The sequence below is a fragment of the Delphinapterus leucas genome, unplaced genomic scaffold (assembly GCF_059928025.1).
Source record: "Delphinapterus leucas isolate spDelLeu-1000000601 "Yukka" unplaced genomic scaffold, BTC_Dleu_Yukka2 spDelLeu_asBTCV2_sq67, whole genome shotgun sequence".
In the NCBI taxonomy this organism is placed as follows: Eukaryota; Metazoa; Chordata; class Mammalia; order Artiodactyla; family Monodontidae; genus Delphinapterus; species Delphinapterus leucas.
The window spans coordinates 1,439,979-1,452,338 of NW_028322276.1; the positions used below are offsets into that span (position 1 = coordinate 1,439,979).

The window sequence follows — 12,360 nt, forward strand, 5'->3', positions numbered from 1 at the left end:
TACCTGGGACAGTTCATCAGAGCTATCTTAGGGGTTGTCTTCCAGGCTATAGTCCACAGTTTGGCTCAAATCAAATGCTTTTCTATTCCTATTATAGATTGTTTATTGATTATTTTCATCAACAATTTATTAGTGAAAGTAGCCAGACTCCAAATCCCAGACGAGGTTAGTCAGCCACTCACCAGAGGTCTGCTAGCCCGTGGGACGTTAGCGCCGTTAGAGGGACCCTAACTTGGTAGTGGAATTCAGGAGGATGCCTCTGAGCGTTGAAGCCCACACTCTTCTGACCCCTGTGAGCCTGCAGAAATGGCCAACCGTCCCTGTGTAGACCAGGTGCCGTCCCTCCATCCTGTTCTTGCAACGAGAATGAGTGCTTGGTCCCTTCTTACTGCTGAACTTCCACCCTTTCAGCTACCAGCCCTAGGGAGAAATTGGTAACCCCAAAGAACACCCCAAATTGCCTCAGTGCTCATATGAATAGCCGGAGGAAGTAGTTGAAGGAGCAGAAGGAGTGAGATTTGCCCAGAGCTGGAAAAGTGCAGCCAGATGCATCACCTGTGGGTAACGACCCCAGCTGCCACCGTCCCTTTTGCCTTCCAGGTGTAGGGGGTCTGCGGGATCCTTGCTAAGTCTATTTTTCACCATTCCCGGCCCTTCCCTATCATCACCCCTTCACCTTGCAACATGTTCAAGAAATTTGATTAAAAAGAAAATGTGTTCAGCTACATCCAGTGGAAAACCTGCTATTATGGGTATTAAGAACAAGTAGAACCATTCCCAGGCATTGAACCATGGCTTCATCCAATCGTGCCTAAGAAGGAACCAGTTAAAAGAGTGGTATGCTATGAACAGAAGGAAATCTTTACAGTGACTGGAGAGTTATTTTATTTAGAAAAAGAGAGGGTCTTTTTATCCAACCACAAGGTTATTCCACACAGAAAGAGATAAAAAAGACCCTTTTTCCACACCAACAGGTGGATAAAGGAGCCATCAAATTTGTACTCAAAGGAGTTGCTATCACGTGTCTACACTTAGCTTCTCGAGGAGCTAAGCTTTGCTCCGCTGCAGCGATAGGATTGTCGCAATTGAGGCAGAAGTAAAACAGCTTGCTCTGGGTGTTGCAGTCGTGAAGATGTCTGCAGAAGGTGCTGAGAAAGTCCACACAGCAGCTGGCATTGAAACATGTACTATATAAAAGGTGGGCTGTGGCACGTAAACGCATATGAGCAAGTCCCAGATGGAGTGCACTTGGGCTACACATGGATGTGGAGCAATATCTGTGTGTGTGTGTGTGTGACAGCATGACTACAACGCCCCTGTGATTATGCTGAATAAATCCTACACATGCAGAAAAGAGAACCCAACAAACAAACAGCTGTTGCCACCTTGCTCGGAAACAGTGCAGACCAGCTGCCCCTGTGTCCTCTCCTGGCCATCAAGCTATAACTCTCCCAAAAGAGCTTCATGACCCAGCCAGTGTGCTGGTGAGGCAGCGAGAAGACAAATGGGACTGAATTCTCAGTGTGTCACCTGAGGTGCCCTCATGTGAGCGTCTGGACAGGACCGAGCATGGAAGAGTCAAGTGTAGGGGCACTGAACTGGCTGGAGGGATTTCCTCTCGGCATCCCTGCGGAGTCAGAGCCCCTCTCAGCTCTTCATGGTGGAGAAGGGAGACGATGAGATGCCTCAGCCCCTACACACGGACAGGCAACTCCCGGCTCTTGCGGACTTCCAAAGCCTCATGTTATGAACTGACTTGTAATAACTTTGTTTTTGTCATTAATGTGCTAGATATTTTTAGTAGCATTAATCTGAAAACGGGTTATTACCACCGATGTCAGTAATGGAATTAGCTACACTAGAGACAACCTACAGTTTAACCTAAAGTTTACAACGAAGTTTTCGCCTCAAAGTTTTAAGGAATTCAAGACAAAACTAGAATAAGACAAGACACCACAGAAACTGCTTGGTGACTGGGCTTTATATTCACTTTAAAGAAAATCATCTCTGAAAACTTAGAAACGTTTAATTATGCATATTGTTATTAGCATGAAGGTGAGAGATAGAAATGAAATATGAACCTGGATATGCTTATAGCAGTATTATGTGGTTCTGTGGAAATCTTTCTGCAGTGTTCTCAAATAGTAGTGGAAAACCCCAAAGCAGGAAATGGTGACGCCTCAAAGTCATACTGTTACCTGACAAAAGCAAGCTGCAAGGCAACACGCAGTATTTAAGACAGGTAAAAATGAAACTTTATTATCTGTGAGTAAATAAAAGTATATTTGAAAATGATTTTTTTTTTAAGTTGTCAGAATATATACAAATGAACCATGGATACCTTGATACGTGTGAACGAGAAATTGGACTTTTACTCTGAAGTATTCAGGGGTTTTTTTGTGTGTACTTGGAACTCAGGATGAACTTGAACAAGAGTGTACACTCTTTGTATTTAAAAACACGCACACACACGCACAATTTTACATGTGATAACAGAAATGTCTTGTCATACAGCCCAGAGTCAAGTCAAATATTAAGTTACGTGGAAGAGAATGGGTTTTTATTTAAGGATTAAAGACAGAACACGCTCGAAGCACAAATAATGGAACCCCCACTGTACAGTAGTCACTAGAACATTCCTTGAGCACTCGTTGGGTTTAAGCCAGCTTGGAAATCAGTTATTTGTCTAAACTAAGTGAGAATTTATGCCAGGTTCCTGGAAAGCACATGTTTTAATTAACTTGGCTGCCAGTATCTCTCCGGGGAAGAAAATATATATTTTATTCTCAAAACTCGTCCGGGCCTGTTCTATCATGGATTGGTCCATTAAAAACAAAACACCCAAATCAATATTTAAAAATACTATTTTTGCTTACCTGAAATCTTCCTCCTTTTTAGAGCTTTTTCTTTTTCTGTCATCTGCTCAACACAGTGTAAAGTAAATACAGTCGAGTCCACAGCAGGGGCCACTACTCAGGGGGCTCTGGGCTTCGGACATCACTAGGAGTTGAAATGGCCAAGAGCATGTTTGATGCAGAGCCCTAAAGGCATTTTGGTACTGGATAATCTGGATCTACAGAAAGCACATGATAGCCTGATACTGTTTCCTACATCTGCCACAATTTAAAATAATTTTCTGATGTTTTATTTTCTGTAACCTGAGACTGGGAATGTTGGGGAGAGAGTATAAATATAACTATTTATGTAACTCATTATAAATAGAGTATAATTAGAAAGTATAATTAGACTTGAGTCTAATTCCCCTTCATATCCTAGTTTCTGTGGCTCTCAGTAGGTAAGGCTCAGGTTCCAGTCCCAGCTCATTTCTACAGACTGGACAGTAGGTGGCACCATCAGCCAGTTTAAAAAACAGTTCACTGGTTTGGTTTGTTGTTAACCAGTTTACCACACTTGAGCAGGAACCTAAATAGTTTTGTGCATAAGTGCATTAAGTGCTGGCCATTGTCACGGGAGAATAATCCTAGAAGAGCACAAAGCCATTTAAATAGATCTGCATGAAGTATTTACAAATAACCACAGGAAGAGACTTTGCCTCTCTGTAGATTGAGATTATCCAATAATGAAATGCGTTTAGGGTTTGTGTCATAAATACTCTTTGCCACTTTAATTTCTGGTAATGAGAAAAGTCTGCCTGTGACCATCCCTAAACTAGTTTGTCCTTTGACCCTGGCCAGACACATAGACTTTATATATTTAGGTTTTCTTGTCTGGGGGAACAAAAAGACTTGACCTAGCTGCTCAGAAGTGGAAAACAAAGTATTAGACCTTAAAATCTTCCAGTAGAGTGCAGATCAAACACTCCCGATTCTAGACATTTCATAGAATGTTTTTAAACCTTTTCAGCCACCAGTCGCTCTTGACTCAGAAAACTTACTTTACTAGGTACTGTTCACAGTGGAAATGTGTTGAAATCACTGCGGCTATGTTCTACTCCAGTGCACAAGGATCTACACACTAGGAACAGTGCTAAAATATTCTGAAAGCATAAATCCAGGGCATTTAATTTTATTTGAATAAAAACCTGTGCACAAACACATTTTATACATGACTTCAGGGAGGCCACAGGCTCCCTGGGCTCCCTAAGCCCCTCAGATTAAGATCTCCTGACCTGGGAGTGAAAGAAAACAAACGCACCCTTACCACCCTCCCCTCCCCATTGAGACCTCTGGTCCCACCCCAGCCACACCCATGGGAAGGCAGGTCGACACTCAGCACACGTGCTGTCCCAGCTGCAAGGCTGTCAGACGTGTTCAACGAAGCAGATCCGTCACACTGCACCTCTGCTTCCTACATCCTGCTGGCCCAGAAGGAGATTTAGAAAAAGCACAGAGAAGAACATCAACTCAGCAGAGCAGTCTCGAAGCACAGGGGAGTGCAGAAACAGGAAGCACAAATAAGCCCAGGGAATGACTGACTTCTGACGGTTTTGTTGATAATTATGTGGGTGAAGACTTCCTGCTCCCTGCTGAGGGCAACTCTGTATCTGCAGGCACTTTCTCTTTGCCTCGCAATGAAATGCAACTGCTTGTCAGAAGGCCGATCTCTTCTGTCATCCATAGGTCGCCTTCTCGCGGCTGTCACCCCTGTAACCCTGGACTGTATGCTGATTGTTCCATTGGTTGTCAACACTTCTATAAACGGAGACCTAACTGCCAAGAGTTCAAAATTCCAGTGGTCTGTCAGGTCCCACCACCAATTCACTCCCCAGAGTCACCTCTGAAGTGGGTAAAAATGCCACAAACTCAGGATTGAAGATACTACTGTGGGAACATGAAATACATTTAGAACCTTAGAAAGTCTAAATGTAAAGGTATTTGTTTTCCTTTAAAGTCTGATAAGAAAATGACCCTCTTGCTTATCTTGTCTAAAGAATAAAGATGGACAGGTACTTACTGAAAATAAGCTACAAAATTTGAGACTGAACAATGGAATTAAAAGAGAATTGTCTCATGCAGAATAACTACTCATGTTTGAGAATTTGAGAGGAAAAAGAAATTGATTCAAGACAAGATCTTATTATTAGAGCTGAGACCATATGCGATTTAGTCAAATTTCTTTTTCTGAAGGCCAGATCGCCTTGTACAGACTTGTACAGACACAAGGCTGCAACTTTCTTCTCCACTGATCTACAGAGGGGTCCACAGCCACCACTCCGGACCACCGCATTGTGCAGCACTCAAGATGCTCAGGACTCTCTCCTATGTATCCCTGGGGAGTGACTCCCAAAGGGTCCATCCACTGGGCCTAGCTCTACATGCTTGTAAACACCCTTTAAACCTCTGAAGAGAGCTCTCCTCTCTTCCACATGAAATATCCCCTCACATCTCCTCACTGTTAACATGGCTGCTGGTTTTACAATCAGTCTTAAGATATGGTCTCCTGACTAATATTTCTTATTATAATAAAGTCAACGGTTTTATACAATATCTTACTGGCATTGTTAATATGTCAGATGCAGAGAAAGAATTCAAGTATTAAGGCAAATAATTGTCCTCCTAGCCTTATGAATTATCTAAGTATTGTCTCAACTGATAATGAATGTACAGAGCCTTTTCATAGGGAAAAATGGGGAAAAAGGTAAGAAAATTAGATCAAGCTTAACTCATAAAATTAGCAGCGGTAGATGTTCTTTGAAAGGAAGAACACAAAGGATTATGAATCAGAAAACTGCTTCCAAAGTGAAAGAAAAGAAGCAAAAGCCACCAGAAAATTCTCATGAGTAGACATTTTCGGGAAGCCGGATAATCTTTCTGGAAAAACAAATTGGACTTTCATTCAGTTGGTAGAAATCGTGCTATAACTTTTAATCTTTAGAGGTTTAAAAAGAATTTACTGTCCACATTTATGACAAGTTGATAATATGTGTAGAAGGTTCAAGAACCTATAAATATTAAATACTTTATGTTGTATTCTGCCACCCGCCCTTGCCCAGGACCCCTGTCTTCAAAGTCAGCCACTGTGGTTGATTTTCCAGGTATCATTCCAGAGTGTCTTTTTATGGGTATACAAGAAAATGTGAATATATATTTTCCTTCACTCCACATTTTAGTACATAAATAGTTGTATAATGTTTCATTACATCTTCCTTATATTCAGTTGAAAAATATCTGGGGAAAAAAACTTCTATCAGGACGTTGTTTCCTACAAAGCAGTCCACTGAGTGGATGATGTACTATAATGCATGTTGCCAGTCCATATTGGGATAAACACTAATATTCAACCATCTTTTGACATTACAAACAATGCTGCAATGCATAACTTTGGCCTGTTATTCTACTGCTAAAATCTGTATAGGATAGTTTCTAAAGGAGTTGTAGCCTAAAGTATTTCTAACTGAAATAACATTTGATAAGATGTTACCAGTAAGATAGCAGGTACTGAGTTTTTCTGAGGAACATAGAAATGGTCATTTCTCTTTATTTTATTATAAATTCAACCTCTCCTCTACCAGATTTCTCCCCGATCTGTGTTTGAAAACATTTTCCAACCTCTTCTACCCTTGTGACTTCTCTATAATCTGTTCCTCTTCTTAGCAGTGTCATTCATTCTCATGCCCACCACAGCCTGACATGGTCTCTAACTGCTGCCTGCTCGTCTCTCTTTGTCCATCATTGCTCAACCCACTCCACTGGAGAAACACTCAACATGGCCAGACATCTTGTTGAGTATGAAAAAATGGATCATGGATGATTCTGACTCACTGAGCCTGGGTGAGAGGAGACATCCAGAGGGGAGTTTAAAGTAGCTGGGGAAGGAGAAGAGGATTTAGGTTTCATCCATGGTCATCATTCAGGGGAAGGTGCTACTGAGACTTTACATAGGAGCAGGAGAAGACAGAATTAGATGCAAGTACTTTCAGTGGCCCAGAAATTACAGGTGAACTGAGAGGCAGGGACTCCAAGGGAAGAGCAAGGGAGAGAACACAGTGAGTTGGGAGGTCCGGGGGGTGATAATTTGTGGGGCAGGGCATCCAAAAGGAAGGAGCTACCCAGAGAGAAAACTCCACCACTGCCTGATTATCCCTCTGAGTCTCTGTCGAGTACTAATCTCAGCACACACAGGTGAAATTTCACAAGGCTGGGAAGGAACAATTTCTGCAGAAAGAACAATTACTGGAGAACTCTACATTAAATAATTTCCAAAGTTCACGTATGGCTGAGAATCCTCACCAGCCAGAGTGAAGAAACCTCCTTGAATACATGGGGTATTCAATTAAGAAACCAGAAATTGTGCATATTAGAAGTGGAACTAATCACAAGCCCTAGAATAAAGGATACTCTAGAACTGCACTAACAAACCTTAAAAATGAGACTTGAAAGGGTCTAAGTGATATGCAAGTAATCGTTTCCTACCAGAAAAAAATATTTGAATTAACACTTTAAAAAACATAGAAAAATGCCCCACTTCTATCACCCAGGAAACTCCAAGGGATTTAGGGACATTGTGTGAGACCCCAGGTCAGATATAGATATATATATATATATAGATAGATATATATATATATATATATACTGCAAATACATTAGAATATTCAAGAGATTGACTACTTTCTGGAAAAATATGAATTCTCAAGAGCAATATTCAAAACAACTAAAACAAAAGAAAAATAAGCTAGAAAGCACATAAAATAAAGTTTTTCAACAATTACTTCTGAAAATCATGTATGGGCTATACAAGTAAAAAACAAAAAACAAAAAACAGCTGACTACAAAAGTAACAAATAGTTTCAGAGAATCAAGAATAGAAGAATAGAGGAAATCTGTATTTTGTGAAAATAATTTAACCCTGATATCAGACATAAATGGTGCAAAACAAAACCACACACCAATTTTACGTGTTGGTGGGAATGTACATTGATACAGGCACTATGAATAACAATATGGCCTTTCCTTAAAAGTCTAAAAATATAACTATCATATGACCCAGAAATCCCACTACTGGGCGTATACCCTGAGAAAACCATAATTCAAAAAGACACATGCACCCCAATGTTCATTGCAGCACTATTTACTATAGAAAGGGCATGGAAGCAACCTAAGTCTCCATCAACAGATGAATGGATAAAGAAGATGTAGTACATATATAAATGGAATATTATTCAGCCAGTAAAAGGAATGAAATTGGGTCATTTGTAGAGACGTGGATGTACCTAGAGACTGTCATACAGAGTGAAGTAAGTTAGAAAGAGAAAAACAAATATCGTATATCAACGGATATATGTGGAATCTATAAAAATGGTACAGATGAACCTATTTCCAAAGCAGAAGTAGAGACACAGGCATAGAGAACAGATGTATGGACACCAAGGGGGGAAAAGGGAGGTGGGATGAATTGGGAGATTGGGATTGACATATATACACTACTATGTATAAAATAGATAACTAATGAGAACCTGCTGTATAGCACAGGGAACTCTACTCAATGCACCGTGGAGACCTAAATGAAAAGGAAATCCAAAAAAGAGGGGATATATGCATACATATAGCTGATTCACTTTGCAGTACAGCAGAAACTAACACAACATTGTAAAGCAACTATACCCCAATTTTAAAAATCCTATCTTATTAAAATACTAATTAATAATATATGAATTGTTGAATGCTAAAGGACATTTTCAGAAATTATGAGATTTCCCAATAGTTAATGAAACGGCACTGAAAATCCTTAAAAATGTAACAGTTCAATGGACAAGAATCATAAAGAGTGCACAAAACAGCTGACTTTCTACTTTTAAGATATAGAAAACATATGTATAAATCTCTTTCATAAAAAAGCAACTAAAATTTAAAATAAACATATTTTAAAGGAATATAGAGAATGAATAAGTAGAAAAAAAATCAAATTTACAAAATACCATTTTAAAAGACCAAAAAAAAGAGAGAAAATACCATGATTCTGTAGAACACCAAATATAATAGAGAGATCTACCTTTCTCGATTTTAATTCTAATAAACTTCCAATCAAAATCCTCGTATGTTGTTAAGAAAGTGATTAAGGTTTAGTTGAAAGTCAAGCTAGAATTTTTTTTTGAAGAAAATGAGTGAAATGTGCCTTACTAATTATATATATAAAGCTAAATTAAGAGTGTGGTTCTAATACAGAAAATGGTAAACTACTGTCGACTTTAAAAAAAATGCACAACGTGAGAGTTGCAAGTTAAGATTTATTGGGGGCAAAATGAGGAGTATAGCCCAGGAGACTGCATTTCAGAGAGCTCTGAGAAACTACTCCAAAGAGGCAGGGGGGAAGATCAGTATATATGTGATTTTGGTGAATGGGGAGTATATGCAATCGAGAACATATATTTTTTGCAGAATGTTTCTGTTAGTCTCGCGAAGGTTGCTGCTAGTCTTGAGAGCAGACCTCACCATGAAAGATCTTAGTGTTTTTCTAGATATGAGGGGATACAAGAATTGGGCTCATAAAATCTTCTCCTGAAAGTATCTAACTCTCTGAAGAGTTGTCCTGCCAGTTTCCCCCGAGCACAGAGTGCCTCATTTCTGCTCTCCACCCGGAACTCCTTTCAGGGGGTGTTGAAGGTCAGCGGCTGCAGCAGCTGCACCAGCACCTGATTTAATCCTTGTCGAGGTAGATGGCAAGTGCCAATTCGTAGCTGAGACTAGCGTTACCCAAAATGTAGATTCTAGGATGAGAGCCTATATGATAAAAGTATTACAGTCAATAGAAGCCATTATGGACCATACAATAAGTGGTGATGAAAAACTGGGTAGTTAGTTTTCTTTAAAAAGTATTTACATCTTCACTCAAAACATAAAAAATAAATTTGATATAAATTCAAACAGGGTTTTATTTTTAAAAAATATATAGATGTATATGGTTTCTAGATGGGAAAATCTCAAACATAGAAAGGATAGAAGAAAAATTACATAAAAATGGGAAACTTCAAGAGGTTAATATTTGTATAAGTTAATATTTTTAAACTACTTTTTTAAAAGTAAACTATTTTTTAAAAAATAAACTATTATTTTTAAAATATTAAAACGTTAATACAAATTGATTTAAACAGAAAGAATAAAGCAGATGTAAAGCACACACACGAATGATGTGCACAGAAAATTCCTTTGATTAAATAAAAATACCAACATAAAACGTTGATCTCACAAGTGAAAAATAATACAATCTTTTCTACCTTTAGGAAAACTATCAAAACATGGCACAATTAAATCAAAAGTGGTGAACAGCCACATACATAAATTGGTACATTTCTAGAAAGCAGTTTTTAAAGAGGTGATCATAAAACTCTTGTAATTCCATCCTTAGAATTCTACTACTAACGGGGGGAAAATGATATGGCAACGTGTTTGTACATAGAAAAGGTATTCAAATAGTTTACTTTTAAGATGGAAAAATTGTGAAGAGCCCTAAATCTAGACTCTAACTAGCAAGGAAATGGTTAAACTATATTGCCCAAGTTCCTGACATAACATTATTCAGGCATTATCATAATGTCTATGAAGATGCTTAAATACAGGTCAATAAATGTATCATGGCAGCTACTACTTACATTATGTGTTACATATGTTGAACCCTTAACTTTGGGAATCTAATTTAAATCCTTAGAGCAGGCCTGGAAGATGGGTTGTGTCATCTGCAAATCAGATGCCCAATCTTGCATTCTTTCAATGCATTGCTCCAAAAATTATATATTACATTACATTATATATATATGGAGAGAGGGGGAAATCAACAATATTTACATGTGAGTTTATTAGGAGTGTAAATATATAAAACTCTTACTAGCTCTTTCTTTGCGATAGAGATGTGCATAATTCTTATTTTCTTGGTACTTTATAAATTTTGACCACACGTTACTCACATAATCAGGGTAAAAACAAATTTAAAAACGCTGAAGCATCCAAAATATAGATGAAAATTTCTGGGATATTATTTTTAATTAGGTAAAGATTTATTGATACTTCTTGGAGTGCATTTAGTTTAGAGTTGTTTAATCAATGTGAGTTGAAGATGTTGTTAAGACAGTGTGGGGCCCCACCACAAGAAAAGTTGAAAAACTGGCTTTAACCATCTCAGATAGTCAGGGTCATTATTTTTCTAAATCTAAAGTTAGACAGCACGGACTATGGTGCCTATGGAAATACTAACCCTGCTTTATGGATTTTCATATTTCAAAATGTTGTTCTCCTCACCTATTGAAGCTCATACTACATTAGCATTATATTATAATATTCTATATTTAACTATACAAGAGCCTAAAGATTTTTGGTTGCATAATCTGAGAACTGAATTCATTAAGAGAAAATGACTCAACGGAACATGGAAGCCAAAGTAAGCTTTAAACCTTAGTACTCCTTTTTTCCATAATGTATTACATTAATTATTTAAAAATAATTGTTTAAATCCCGTTTCTTCAATTCCTTCAACTGCAGTTCGTGATCCTTAGGGAGCCCCAGATTAAAGGTCATATATGCTGTTTCATAGCCATCTTGGAGAAAGATATTAATACATTGTCAGAGTTGCAATAAGTATTGCTCTAACATGCCTGACATACAGGGAACAATTTGAACATATTCTGAATCTCACTTGTGTTCACATGTAATTTTGTCCAGAGAAACAGTTGGCGACTGAATGCACCCAGAGGAACATAGCCAGGTGGAAAAACACAAAACACACACTTTCACACACCTCAAACAGCTACTCCACTCACATCAGACGTTATAGCTTTTTATGGAATTTCAAATCACCCTTCTCTCACTGCTTCACAATCACCTACAAGCTGCAACCCTTCTGCCACCCAGATTAACCAGCAAACTGCAGGCCCTTTTCAAGATAAAGTGCCATATTTGTTGTGGGTAAATATTTAACCATTTAGCACATATAATTACACTACCATTTTTAATAGGGTTTGTCTTAGTTTGGGTTGCTGTAACAAATATACCACAGACTGTGTGCTTTTGACACAAAGATTTATTTCTCACAGTTCTGGAGGCTGGAGAGTCCAAGATCAAGGTGGCAGCACTTGTCTGGTGAGAGCTGTTTCTTGGAGAGGTATTCTCTTGGTGAAAAGCAGAGAAAGCAAGCTCTCGGGTGTCTTTTTATAAGGGCACTAATCCCATTGATGACAGCTCCACTCTCCTGACTCAATTACTTCCTGAACTAACATCACATAACTTCCAAATAACATCACATTGGGAATTGGTCTTCAAAATAGTACTTTTCAGGGGACAGAAATATTCAGTCCCTAGCAGGCCCTTATTTTTTAATGTGCCAATGACAGTTTTTGAGTATTGGGCCCTAAACCCATTTCCCCACAAGCCCTGTGGTTTTGGGTTTTTTTGTTGTTGTTTTTCATTTTACAAT

At 38.6% G+C, this 12,360-nt stretch overlaps 1 pseudogene; it reads left to right on the forward strand.

Annotated features, from left to right (window-relative positions):
• The first annotated feature begins 684 nt into the window (after positions 1 to 684).
• LOC111171012 (malignant T-cell-amplified sequence 1-like) lies at positions 685 to 1,888 on the forward strand (annotated as a pseudogene).
• The last annotated feature ends 10,472 nt before the right edge of the window (positions 1,889 to 12,360 follow it).